Here is a 13091-nt window from a genome sequence, read left to right as displayed (position 1 = left end):
GTCTCTGTCCCCATGTTTTCCCACAAGAATATTTCACTTTAAGACAGTATCCACAGTTTCAATCTTACACCATTTCTTTATGATAATCCTTGCAGTTACTCTTTTCCCACCTTTGTCTATTCTCAAAGTGAGAGAACCTAGACATCTATTCAATCAGAGCCAATGGAAGCAAAATTCTACAAGAGTAACAACCTACTATGCACATGAAACAATAAAAGAAGATAACACAAGAAACATACAAAATTTTAAAACAATAAAATGTCTGTTGATTAGATATTCCAATGAGCCATTGCATACGTGACTCTCAAGTTACATCTTTGCCAAACAGTCTAAGTGATCACACTCCAATTACTCCAATGGTCACTCTGCTGCATAACTGGGGTTAACTCAGACTCATAGCCTATTTCTGCCAGGTTGTAGTCATTCTTGCTGAGTCTTACTCGGCCTGAGCTCTTGAGTTGGGAACTCATGCAGCCTTTCTCCCTGGGTGCAATGGTGGGTTTGACAGACGAGTTCAGTGGCATTAAATTGTCCTCTGAGTCAGAATTATTCTTGTGGAATAAATTCAACTACAGCAGTAATAAGCTAATCTGTTGCAGTGGAATCTATCAGAGCTAAATGATAAACTTACATACCACAGAACCCTGTTTTGGGTCTCCCTTTAGTCTAGAAAAGAAATCCACAGCTATAGTGTAAACATTATAAAAAGCCAAGCCTTGATCCACAGTTAAAATACATCAAATGCATTGGCTTTGTCTTCTCTACTGGCAAAAAACAATATTCAACACAAGTTTCATAGTTTCTACCATTCAAATCCCAGGGGCATAGGGGTTTGAGTAAAGTCAGTGGGGGTAAGAGAAGAGAAATAGAACTAAAAAGAAAAGAAAAACAGTTTTTTCTTCTCTCTAAGTCCTCTGTGGTATGGAGAGAGAAAAATAGGAGAGAGGTAGAGTCCTATCGATGTTAAGGATATATTGTTGTATATTTAAGAAGGGATACAAGAGAAGATTATTACAAGATTGGTAGTGAGAAATGGGAATGAGGAGAGGTTCTATGCTTCACGTAATTAGCAGAGAAAATGTTTAAGGGAGCCCATTGAAAAGGTGGAGAGTAAAGTAAAACTGAGAATGAAAAAAGAAAATACAGGGAAAGAGATTAGGCAAGGAGATATAGGTAAAAGCAGGAGGAGGAAGAGTTCCCTTCCCTTCTAAAAACTATACTGGGGAAAAAAAGTAAGCATAGCCAAAGCACAAATACACCGACACACTCGTAAAACAGTATAGTGAGAATAATGTTAAGTAACTGGATAAAAATATGAGTAATGTATAGAAGGAAGAATAAAGCAAAAAGTAAAAACCAAAGGAAAAACAGGAAATAAATAATTTTCAAAACAGGAAAAAAATTTAAAAGAACAAGAATAAAACAAATGAAAAAATAATATCATCAAATAAAGAATAAAAAAGAAAGGAAGGAGAGAGAGAGACAGAGAGAGAGAGAGAGAGAGAGAGAGAAAGAGAGAGAAAGGAAATTTCTTTGTTTTCGATTTGTGGCTCCTTTCCTTGGGTTCCTGTTAAGGAGCAGAACTCCAGGCAAAGAGTATTTGTTCACACTTGAAGACCAAGGGCAGTTAGCACCCCAAGCAGTGCTGGGTATAGAGGTCTATTAAGGGTGAGGACAACTCGCCACTGAGAGCTTCCAGACCTTTGCAGATGGAGCTAAGACTGGCTTTTGACTGCTGCTGGAGCAGTCTGGCTGATCCTGGCCCCTACCTCTCAGTGGAATCCCCCCAGTCTGTTGCCTAGCTGCTGGCAGTCTGCTAGGACTGGATGGCCCTTCCCTCCTTCCACACTGGGAATTAGGCAGTGAAGCGACCCTGGGGCTATTCCGCAGCTGAAGTTCAAGACCAGAGACCCCAGCTGCTTTTGCTCTGTGCGACTCTGTCCTAGAGCACTGCTCTGCCCTCACTCAGCAACCTTGATTCTGAGGGATCTGAAGATACCATGGCACATGTTCTCATTGCTGCTTCCAACCGCACAAGATTCTCCCAGTCAAGGCTGGGTCTCTGTTTCTCTGGGAGCAGAAAGGTTATTTTCACTGCCTTCCAGTCTGCAGGTACACCAGCCCCACATCACTCTGGTAAGTGCTGGTGAGCTGTTTCTTTCGTAGCACTTAATTCTATTTTCTTCTCCTCTGTCAGTTCCCACATGGTTCCTGTGAACCCTCTGCTCACTTGGGTTCCTCTCCTAGCTGCTGTCGCCCAGACTGTAGGCTCTTAGTCCTGCGAGAGCCAAGTTGCTGGCGCAGTGCTCCACCTGCTCCTTAGGAGGATCTGTTTTAATAAGCTCCCCTGACAAATCCTGTGCATATCAAACCCTGACAAATACTGATTTATACAATATGCCTCTGAAGTTTTTTTTTCCTGTTCCCTATTACCTGTTTATTCCCTTATCGAACAACAAAGATAGTCATGTAGCACATTTTAAAGTAAATGCATATTATTGCCTCACAAAACACCTTAAGTTTTTGTTGTGCCACCCAGGATATCGTAGAACTTTCATGCTGTTCAAGTTCCTTTTCTTTCTTTAGTCTCCTTTCATAGTTCTTTTGCTTCTTCATCTTCCAAAATCTGTAAAAATCTTCTCAAATTAACTCTCTTTATTATAAGGCAACAAATGTATCTGGTGTTACCTTGTTTATGTTGTGAGGAGGAATCTTTATGGTTAATTCATAAATTTATCACATATTTTAATTTTATTTTTCATGTGTCTTGAACATGATTATGTATACATATATAGTTTTTTCAACAGCAATAATATTTGAGTAGTTATTGAGAGTAAGTACATCAGAAATTCTCTTTACTACTTTAGTGATTTCTAGCCTATAAAACTTACTTTCAGTTTACATTGAATGTTATACTCTTAACTATGAATTATACAATGATAAACTTTTAAAAAATTTACTAAATTTTCAGGAAAATATCCAAATTTAAGTTCAATAAGGAAGTTGCCTCACTCTACCTTCACTAATTACTGTTTTGTAAACAATATGACATTAATAGTTAAATATATATGAACATTTACATATACATATATTCTTTGAACATTTATATTTACTTATATCTTTTAATTTTATGATATCCACATGATGATAATGATGTGTGAATTCTTTCATAGACGATTATGTATGTGGTTCTTATTTTATTCATTAAGTTTATTTTTAGGTATACAATATGATGACATTCATCATTGGGAATCTGTACCTTTACATGATATATCTTATTTTTTCCCCATTCCCCTGCCCTCCCCTCAACCCCTTCACCCCTCCCTATTTACAAAGACTTTGTTTCGTTTTTTCCTTTTCTCATATTTTTTCCTTTTCCTACTCTCCTTTCCCCTACCCCTCCTATATGTGGTTCTTTTTGAAGAAAGTCTTAGAATCAGAAATTCTGCACTTTAACTTTTCAGAAATGCCTTATTAGTTTTTCTTCAACAATAAAACCCTTACCTATTCATGATTAATAAAATTATACAAGCTTTTAAAATTCAACTCACACTTTAGAGAGCTAAGGTTATATCGAAATTATGACTTTACCCATCCAGAGAGTATTTATTTGTTCATGTTTGTTTGTTTACTTACCTATTATCTTAGATTAAAATAATTTATGGTTCCTGTCCTAATGGAGTTACCAACAAATGGTTAAATTTATTACTTGGCTATGGGGTCATTTCTATGGTGATAGCTCTTCCTGATGAAGATGCTACTTGGTTTGAGCCATGAAGAACAATGACAGGTAAATAGATGTAACTACTGGAGACAGAGAAGTGAAGAATGAGAGGAGATGGCTGGGGCAATTTTTTTTTTGCACAGTTCTTTTACTTTATTTATTAGTAGCATTGATTTGGGGAATTGCTACATGGACATAGCATATCTTGATCTTGTATTGAGAGCAGACAATGGAGACAGATGACATTGGACAGGTGAGTGAGGCCAGTTAAGTGCAGCACAGATGCCCTGCAATGAAGGAAATAAACCACAAAAAGCCACCAAAGAGCCTATCTCTAGCACTTGTCATGTGCCAGTCACTGTGCTACCGGTTGTCTGTGTTGTTTCCAGTTGCTCACGTGGGTTATGCACATGAGGACAAAAAGATGAAGAATCTCACTGTTCATCACACAAAGTACATTTGGGACCTGAACCCAAGACTCACTGTATCTAACACTAATCCCTCTTCTTTTTAAATCATGAATGGTATCATTTATGCAAGGATACAAGTTATATTTAGGCAAAATATATAGAAAGCAATATTAGTGTGCCCACTACACAGTTTGAAAAATTATAACATAATGACACCTCTGAGATCTAAATACCATCCAGGGGAAAAATGGCATTCTTAACATTTTATGCATAGTTCCATGATATTTTATTTTTATAATATAAAAATTCAAATAGCATTATATTAAAGATATACTTTGTTTTGTTTTGTTTTAATTTGACCAGGTGTAGTTTCACTGATTAATGGATCAATGGAAAGTTAACTTTCAGAGCTCCTTTATGTTTTAGCATTATGAAGATGGGTTGTTTCCAAATATGGGCTTTTACTACTAGTGCTACTAACATTTTTATAAAAAAATTCATATTTAATTTTGAAAGATAATGCTAAACAATTTTCCATAATTGTTTTCAACAATTTATACCCACATCTCTACCATCTGCTTCCCATGACTTTTTAAATAAGTTTTTAAAAGTTGGAGCTAATTTAATGAATTTTAAATGGCATTTTGATAACCCACTTAACAGGTTTCTGTTTGTTATTTTTTTTTTTAATTTTTATTTTCCTTTTTCTGTGGAAATCCATTCAAGCTTTGTTTTTTGTTGTTGTTTTGGGTTGTTTTTGCATTATTGGGAATTACAGCCAGGGGCTTCATACTTCATCCCTAACCCTTTTAATTAATTAATTATAATTTTTTAAAAATTTTAACATGAGGTCTTGCTAAGTTGTTGAACTGCCCAACCTGGGCTTAAACTTGTGATCCTCCCACCGCAGCATCACAGAATGTTGGGATTAGAGGTATGTTGAATTTTATAAAAATTGTTAATTATAGATGTTCTTTATATATTCTGGATGCTAATACCTTTATTATCTAAATTGCAAATTATCATACCAGTTTATGGCTTATCTCATTGCTTTTGATCAACAGAAGTATTTTTTAATTATACTACAGTTAGAGAAGTTAGCCTGTCATTCCTTGTGCACCCTGTGTCTTATTTTAAAAGTACCTAACCCAACCCTGGGGTCATAGATGTCTTTTGGTCTGCATACCTGTAATTCCAGCAATGTCAGAGGAAGACAGCAGCAGGACTGCAAGTTTGATCCCAGCCAGGGCAACTTAGTGACTTAACAGGACCTTCTTTTAAAATAAAAATAAGTTTTAAAAAGGGCTAGGACTGTAGCACTGTATGAAGTCCTGGGCTTCAAACACCACTACTGGAAAAAAAAAATCCTGAAGACCTCTTTTTTAGATTTAAGTTGCAAATCCAGTTGGAATTCACTTGTGTAATGATTGCTCGTAGGTCTACAATGCTGTTTTTCTCCATCTGGCTGCTGTTGAAGAATTTTAGGCTGAGATACTGCACTGAATACATTTTTTTCCTAGAGGATGGACACGATTAATATTTGAGTGTGAAAAGAGACCAATCGTCGAAGCAAGTGATGCTGAGGGTCTGAATTTGGAGGAGGGTAATAGGAAGGATACAGACAGGAACAAAGTCTAGACAACACTGAAAACAGTATTTGGTATATAATTACTATGATTATATAATAACATTTATGCTAACTTCCGTGAATTTGCAAAAGTGTGGTGATGCACTTGTGTTTCCCAACTTACAGTGCTCTCCCTCCAGTCATTTGTAAAACCCCTCCCTCACCTTGTTTGCATCTCTCCTGAAATATCAGTTTTAAACTGAGCTTTTCTTTAAGTACGCACTGTAAACTGACAAAGTCCTTCTCAGAAGACCAAATACACACAAATGCCTGACAACAAATATCTAGCTCCTTACCATGATTTATATTATTGCATATAATTTGTTACTGTATTTGCATGATTATTTTATAGTGTCTATATTTTCACTCTATTATAAGTTCTGTGAGAGAGGAATCTTCATCTCTTTCTTTAATACCACATCCCTGGAGCCTAAATGAGTGGGTTTTTAAAAAATATTCATTGAATAAACCAATGGGAAAAAATAATTGTTAGCTAAAGTTTTTGGAATCCTAACCAGTTCTTGCTTTTCTTGCAATGATGGAATTCTAGAGAGGTGGGAATGAAATGCTGAGCTTCAAGACACCTTCTTATCAGATCCTATTATAATATTCATAAAATAATTGATGAATAAAGAGGACAAGTAGTGGAAACCATAGTGTATACCTCAGTTTGTCTGCACACACATAGGTAAGCCTATTCATCATCTTTGTTCCACATTGTCAGGACAAGCAATGACCTCTGAATTAATTAAGCCCTTCAAAATAAAATATTGCTAGGCTTACATTTCAACTTCCCTGACAGAGGCAAGCTCTTCCTGCTTATTCCACCCCATCTCCTGGGGCAGAGCCACACTCCCTGGCTCCTCCACAGGTCTGGCTTTGAAATTTTCAGAGTTGCATATTCTTTTCTGTCTTAATCCATATTTTAAAAAAGAAAACATGGTAGTTGGTTAAATAAACATGTAGAACACCTTGTGGATTGGAGTGCACAGTCTTTGATCACAGTAGAGTTTGAGAAGCATGCTGTCTCCATTCCACACCTTAGAAACAGAAAATAAAGCAATGTCGCCTGGCTTCTTAGGCGTCAGCTTTATATCAGCTGACTTAGATTACCCTCAACAACCAAATGATCAGGCTTTTCCAAATGTTATTATGTATATCAAAGTTGTGAAGTTGTATGTGGTGGCACATATCTGTAATTCCAGCAGTCTGGGAAGTATAGGCAGGAGGATGGCAAGTTCAAGCCCACCCTAGCCAACTCAGTGGTTTCCAGTCTCAGAATTAAAGAAAAAAGAAGAAGGAGAAGGAGGAGGAGGAGAGGGAGGGGGAGGAGGAGGGGGAGGGGAAGGGGAAGGTGGGAAGAAGAAGAAGAGGAAGAGGAAGAAGAAAGAAGAAGAAGGAGAAGGAGAAAAAGAAGAAGAAAAAGAAGAAGAAACGGGCAAGGGATTTAGTGCAGTGCAGTCCAAAGGCCCTGGCTTTAATTCTAAGCATGGCAGAGAGAAAAATAGTGTGTATAGATCTTCATTTTTCACACAATCCTAGTTGTACTGATACTGTACACCCTGTCCAGTCTTTGAGAAGCAAGGTACCTCATCTCTGATTAAAGCACTGAAAATTAGCAACCCAAATATCAAGGACCCCGGGCAAGAGTCTCAATCTCCTGCAAGGCAGTAGGATGCAGGGTGAAAAGAAGACACGGGATTCACAAAAATGGGGAGCTGGGATGAACCATGCTGAGCATGTGATGAAGACCCCAAGCAACCAGGAACTCCAGTATCTATAGATTATACAAGCATGAGTAAAATAGGGTAGGGGGATATGTGTGACATCCAGTGATATCAGCTGACACAGGCAGGCTTGTAAAAAGGGGATAAGGCATTCCTGAGAAAAAAGCAGAACAGAACAAAGATTTGTCATAGCTAACTAGTAAGATACTAAAACAATTAAAGGAGAGGCAGCTTTAGGAATGGATTGTGGTTTGGACCTGTATGGTCCTCAGGCACAGTTATCTCACTTAGGAGCCCTGCAGCTTCACAGAACAAGACTTAGGTCTCTGTCACAGCTGCTGGGGAGAGTGGGGATTGTGTTAGCCCTTTCACCATTCAACGTGCTCCTGTGAGTCATGTAGGCTTTGGTCCAGCTCCGAATACATTGTAGCTAATTGTGGGGGGAAATGCCTGTTCCAAACTGCAGCCTGCTCTAAGCCTGACCAAGAGGGTCTGCCACACCCACATTTAAAAATTAACATGTCTTCTTGTTGTGTTTCATTCAGATAATAATGAGGATGGTGGGGATCAGGAAAAATACCAATTTGAAGATCAATATTTTTACATGAAAATAGATAAAATTTTAAGCTTAGTAATTTTTCCTTTGAATCTAAATGAGATGAGAAATCATTAATAGTGCATACTTCTATTAAACAGGTAGAAATGATATAGGACCTCCAAATGATATAGGGGAAATATTATACCTCCCAACCTGCTAGATGACAGATATGCTGAATTTGTGTTCCCCAAAAGCAAAGAATGAATTCTAAGGAACAAAAGAACTGAAAAGTAGGAAATATTTATTGAGAGGGAGAGATTTCAGCTCCTGAGTGACAGGAGAGGGCTTTAGTGGTTTTCCAGGGACCACACCTCACAGGGAAGCTTTATAGAGCACAATCACGAGGTGGGTACAGTGTGGGACAAAACTATAATCAGCCAATAAGATTACAAGTATAGCCACTTAGGTAATATTGATCCAGTGGGGAAGCGGGTCACATAACAAGTGTTCACAAAAAGAACACAGAACTTTTTTAGGAAAATATAGATCTGGAGTTCTTGGTCACCCACTGCGGTGCCTAATGTCTATCTAGACTTTATTGTGCCAGGTGTTACCGCTTATCTCTTGGGGAGGCATGTAGGCCTGGTAATTTCCTCTTTATCTTGAGGCCTGACCTCCAATACATGTGTTTCTAGCCACAGTTGTAATATATTCTTATCTTTTACACTGACTCTCTTGAGGGGCTAGCCCTGTCTGACTTCTATAATATTTCCACCTAACTTAGCCATCTATAATACAAGTAGTTATGGAAAATGTGGATGAAATAAAAATAAAAATAAGATCTTTACTGTATACGGAAAAGGAAAACAAAATCAACACTGCTAGAAGCCAAATTAGGGACCAAAAGATGAGTTTATAAAACATACTTAGGATATAAAAGTGGCAATTTAGAAGATAAAAAATTATCACAGGAATTGTAAACGACACAAAACTCAAGACAAGGAAATATCAATGGTACCAACTTACAGTGCTTCAATTTATGAAGGTACAAAAGTAATATACATTCTTCAGAGACTGAAGTTAAAACTTTGAGTTTTGAGTTTTGATCTGTTTGTGGGCTAGTGTCATGAGGTATGACACTCAGTGAGACACAGTGCCCAGAAAGCCCGTGGATCACAAAGGAGAACAAAGATCCTCAGTGGTGCTATCCTATGATGTTCAGTAGGTTAGATGAATTAAATTTCGGACTATGATACTTTGACTCTGTGATTGACTTAAGGGGACCTTATTAGTCCACCAGAATTCAAGAGCATCTGTGTTGCAAAAGCTTACACAGATGGAGGAGAATGGGTGAGAATCAGCAGATTTTTATGTAATGGGGAGAAAATCTCCCAGAACTATAAAGATCCCTCAGGGCAAGAAGGCTTAACATATTCAGGTAAAATCCCTCAGTAGAAACTAACCTGTAGACATTTCCTGATAGGTTTTTTAAACCTCAAAAGAAAAAAGGAGTTTAATAAGTTGCCAACTACAAAAATAGTTTCTTTTCAAAGCAGAGAAATTTCAGACTAGATTTAAATTTGTCTTCTGCAACAGACAAAACTAGAAAGCAATGAAGAAACATGTATAAAGTGGTTAGAAACAAATGTAAACCAAGAATTTTTAATCTTGACCCAATGTCCTTAAATATAATCACAACAGAAAACATTTTCAGGTGTGCAAAGATTTAAGCAATTTATCAGCAAATGTCCATCACTATGACCTGTGCTTATAATCACTAAAAGTAAACCTCAGCCTGGGCACCCTCTGGATCCCAGTGTTTTGCTCTGTTACTCAGGCTACAGAGGTTAACAAAAATATGGGGTGCTTTATTCATGCCCCTTATTCATGCTTGTCCAGACATTACACTGTAATGTTTACCATCATTTCTTTATGAAAACTTTATTCTGTAGCAAGGCAATCTTGTGAGCAAAGACTTTTTTTTAGTCCTTCACACTTTTGCACCATTTTTAACATTATCTGGTAAATGCTTTAAAATTATCTTTTCATAAATTTTTTTATTTGTGGCACCATTTCATATACATGCATTCTCTGGCCTTCTAGATCCCGTTGCTTCACAGGCTTTTGAGGAAAGGATCATAGAGACCATTAAAAAATCCATTTCATGAAGATTCTATATTGAAATAAGTATTTCCAAACCAAATTTAAACGTTTAAAGCAACTATGCCCTCATGGTGGGACAAGTTAGAATGTGCATACATGCACATGGTAAGAAAACAGCAGCCACAAAACAAAAAGCCAGAGCTTAGAAAGATGGGCACCAGCAGCTGTCCAGCCAGGTGATTCCCCAGTTCACATCATGGAGAGGGAGAGGCTGGGCTACTGGCTGGGAAGGAGTTGCTGGAATTCTGTGCACTTTGCATGGTCCACTCTTGGGACTGGTCTTGTTTTCATGGCATAACTAAATTATAGCAGATGAAAACATTTCCTTCTGAGCATTATGACTTCTAACCCAATAATATTCAATTACACCATACGCAGATTTACAAAGAGGAATTTTCATTGGCCACTTTGATCAAGCACTAATTTATAGACTAACAAGGAGTCTAATTTTATTAAAATACAGAATAATAAATAAAATGATCCTTACTTTATATTAAAGAGTAGAGCAGTCCACCAAGGCAGATGGGTGCAGGCCTACTTAGGACCCATGGGAAACACTTCAACATGTAAAGTATGAGAGAGATTTACAATCTGAGGTTTAGGACCAAAAAGTTTAACACTTTCATTTTAACTTTGTAGCTGTTTCTTTTTCACTTCTCAATTTCCATTTGTTCAGCAAGCAGGGTGGCATACACTTGTAATTCCACTGGCCTGGGAGGCTGATGCACAAGATTCACCAAGTTTGATACTAACTCGGGCAACTTAGCAAGACTCTGTCTTAAAAATCAAAAAGCACTGGGAATGTAGCTCAGTAAGAAGATTCTGGGTTAAATCTCAGTACTACATACACTTTTGGACACCACCGTAATTGGTGGTCTGCTGAGCACTTTACATGTGTAGTCTTCCTCACAGCTCTGGTGTGATGTTTATGACTATGTCCATCTTACAGAGGACAAAACTGTGGCACAAAAAGATCACATAAACTGGTAGAGGTCACAAAGCTGGTAAGTTCTGGAGTAGAAGTCCAGATGTACCATTCTCATTTACTTCTAGAAAAATAGTACTATTGCTCTGAAGTTGTGCTTTGTGGCTATTGTTCTTGTGTAAATATCTTGCAAAGCCCATGTTCATAGACTTGGCTTATGTCATTACTGTTCTTGTAAAGAAATTTGTAAGTTGTTATGGCATCCAGAAGGAAATTCAGTGCTTTCACCAGAATTTCTAGAAATTACCCAGCATCTTCTGGCTTTTATTTTCTAATCTAGTTGAACTCAGGACCTGTTCACCTGTTAGCTTCATGACTGCTCCTTACTCTTTTGTCAGTATGTAGGACATGGATATTTTTCCACCATTTGCAGAAGGAATAGCAAAATTTTTGGAAGAATGAATGACATTTGCTTAACAGCTTATTATAATAAAAGAACATTGACAAATCTTAAAAGGCAAGTTTTGACATTTTTCTTCTCTTTCTCTCTGTCTCTCTGTCTCTGTCTCTCTCTCTCTCTCTCTCTCTCTCTCTCTCTCTCTCTCTCTCTCTCTCTCTCTCTCTCTCTCTCTCTCTCTCTCTCTCTCTCTCGCTCTGTAACTACCCAGCTTTAAACTAAATTCTCTCTTCCTGGTTTTTCTCCATGGGCTGTTCTCCATGTTCCTACATAGGAATACTTTTTTATCTTTTCATTCCTCTTCTAGTGTCATGAGCTTCTGAACTCAATTCCCTATGCCCTGGAAATCTCAAGAGTCTTCTTTTTCCAGCAGGTAGATTTATGTAATATCTTTGTTGCAGTCCTTATTCTCTCTGAAAAATTGCCAATTTGTGTGGCAAGCTAGGTATTTTCTTAAGTAAGAACTTTACTAGACAACAATAAAGCAAGTTTGTAAATGAAAATGTACTTCTTTCTGGTGTAAAATACATCTTAAACAGTTTTAATTTTAAATACTTTTTTTTCCTGTTTTCTATACTGATTAAAAATTGCTCTAAACTTGGATTTTGCATTGTGCATTTGTTTCTTTCCTTTTAATTCTGCAATTTTAATTCTGGTTTTCCAAGTAATAGCCTCTCCTGACTCATGAAGGTGTTTGGAAGTTTTTCCTTCCTGGTTATCCTTTCTATCTCTTCTACTCACTGGCTATGCCCCAGTCTATAAGTTTTAAGAGCAAACTTATCATGTAAGAGCTCTGAAAAGTGAAATCCAACAATATTGACTAGTTTGCTGAAATTCAAATTATGTATGAACTCTGAATAAAATCCTAAGATTCTCATGAAGGAGGAATTGGGAAATATCTCCTGTCTTCCAGCCCACCTCGATCGTGTAGCCTTGCCCTGACCAATCTGGCATTTGGAAATTCAGGTTTCTTTCAGGCCTACTTATTGCTTTAAATGTTAAACACATTTGCTTGTTCATACAGATGCATTTGAAATTAAATTTCTATCTTGGACAGACATCTTTTGTTGACCTCTTCTAACCACATGCTATTTACTTTGAAAACAGTAGATATATTTTAATGATTTTTAAATTCTAAATTATCATGGTAATTACCTTATGAAAGTTTTACAAGAGAATAATTAAGAAATATTTTGTAACTGGGATCATTTGGAACATGAAGTTTTTAAGATTAGCCTTGTTTGAAGCCACCATTAATTTTTTATCATCAGTAATGGAGAACTTAGTCCTATTAAAACTAGACTAGGTATTTTTTTCTCTCTCTGACTCAGCTAATGAGTTTGACACTCACTGAAACTAATTGTGAGATGTTGCAAAATGAAAACAATATAAACCATGCTGAAATAAGACTTCATGAGCAAAACAAACATGATAACAGTGTCAAATAAATCATCCTGAATGGCATGGTGGAAAGTTTGGAGTTAGAAAGCCTTATTTCAATATTAACTTATTCATTTACT

The 13091-nt window shown here is 37.0% G+C and overlaps 1 protein-coding gene across 9 annotated transcripts in view; it reads left to right on the top strand.

Moving 5' to 3' along the window:
- The window catches only part of Nrg3 (neuregulin 3), a 1056615-nt gene that overhangs the window by 871781 nt on the left and 171743 nt on the right, over positions 1–13091 (top strand). The window lies entirely within an intron of this gene.

Source organism: Heterocephalus glaber, unplaced genomic scaffold (genome assembly GCF_053883595.1).
Source record: "Heterocephalus glaber isolate CG9 unplaced genomic scaffold, H.glaber_assembly_v1.0 deba00001755, whole genome shotgun sequence".
Taxonomy (NCBI): Eukaryota; Metazoa; Chordata; class Mammalia; order Rodentia; family Bathyergidae; genus Heterocephalus; species Heterocephalus glaber.
Note: the sequence above shows the minus strand (reverse complement) of the source record. Positions and strands in the feature narration are given on the sequence as shown.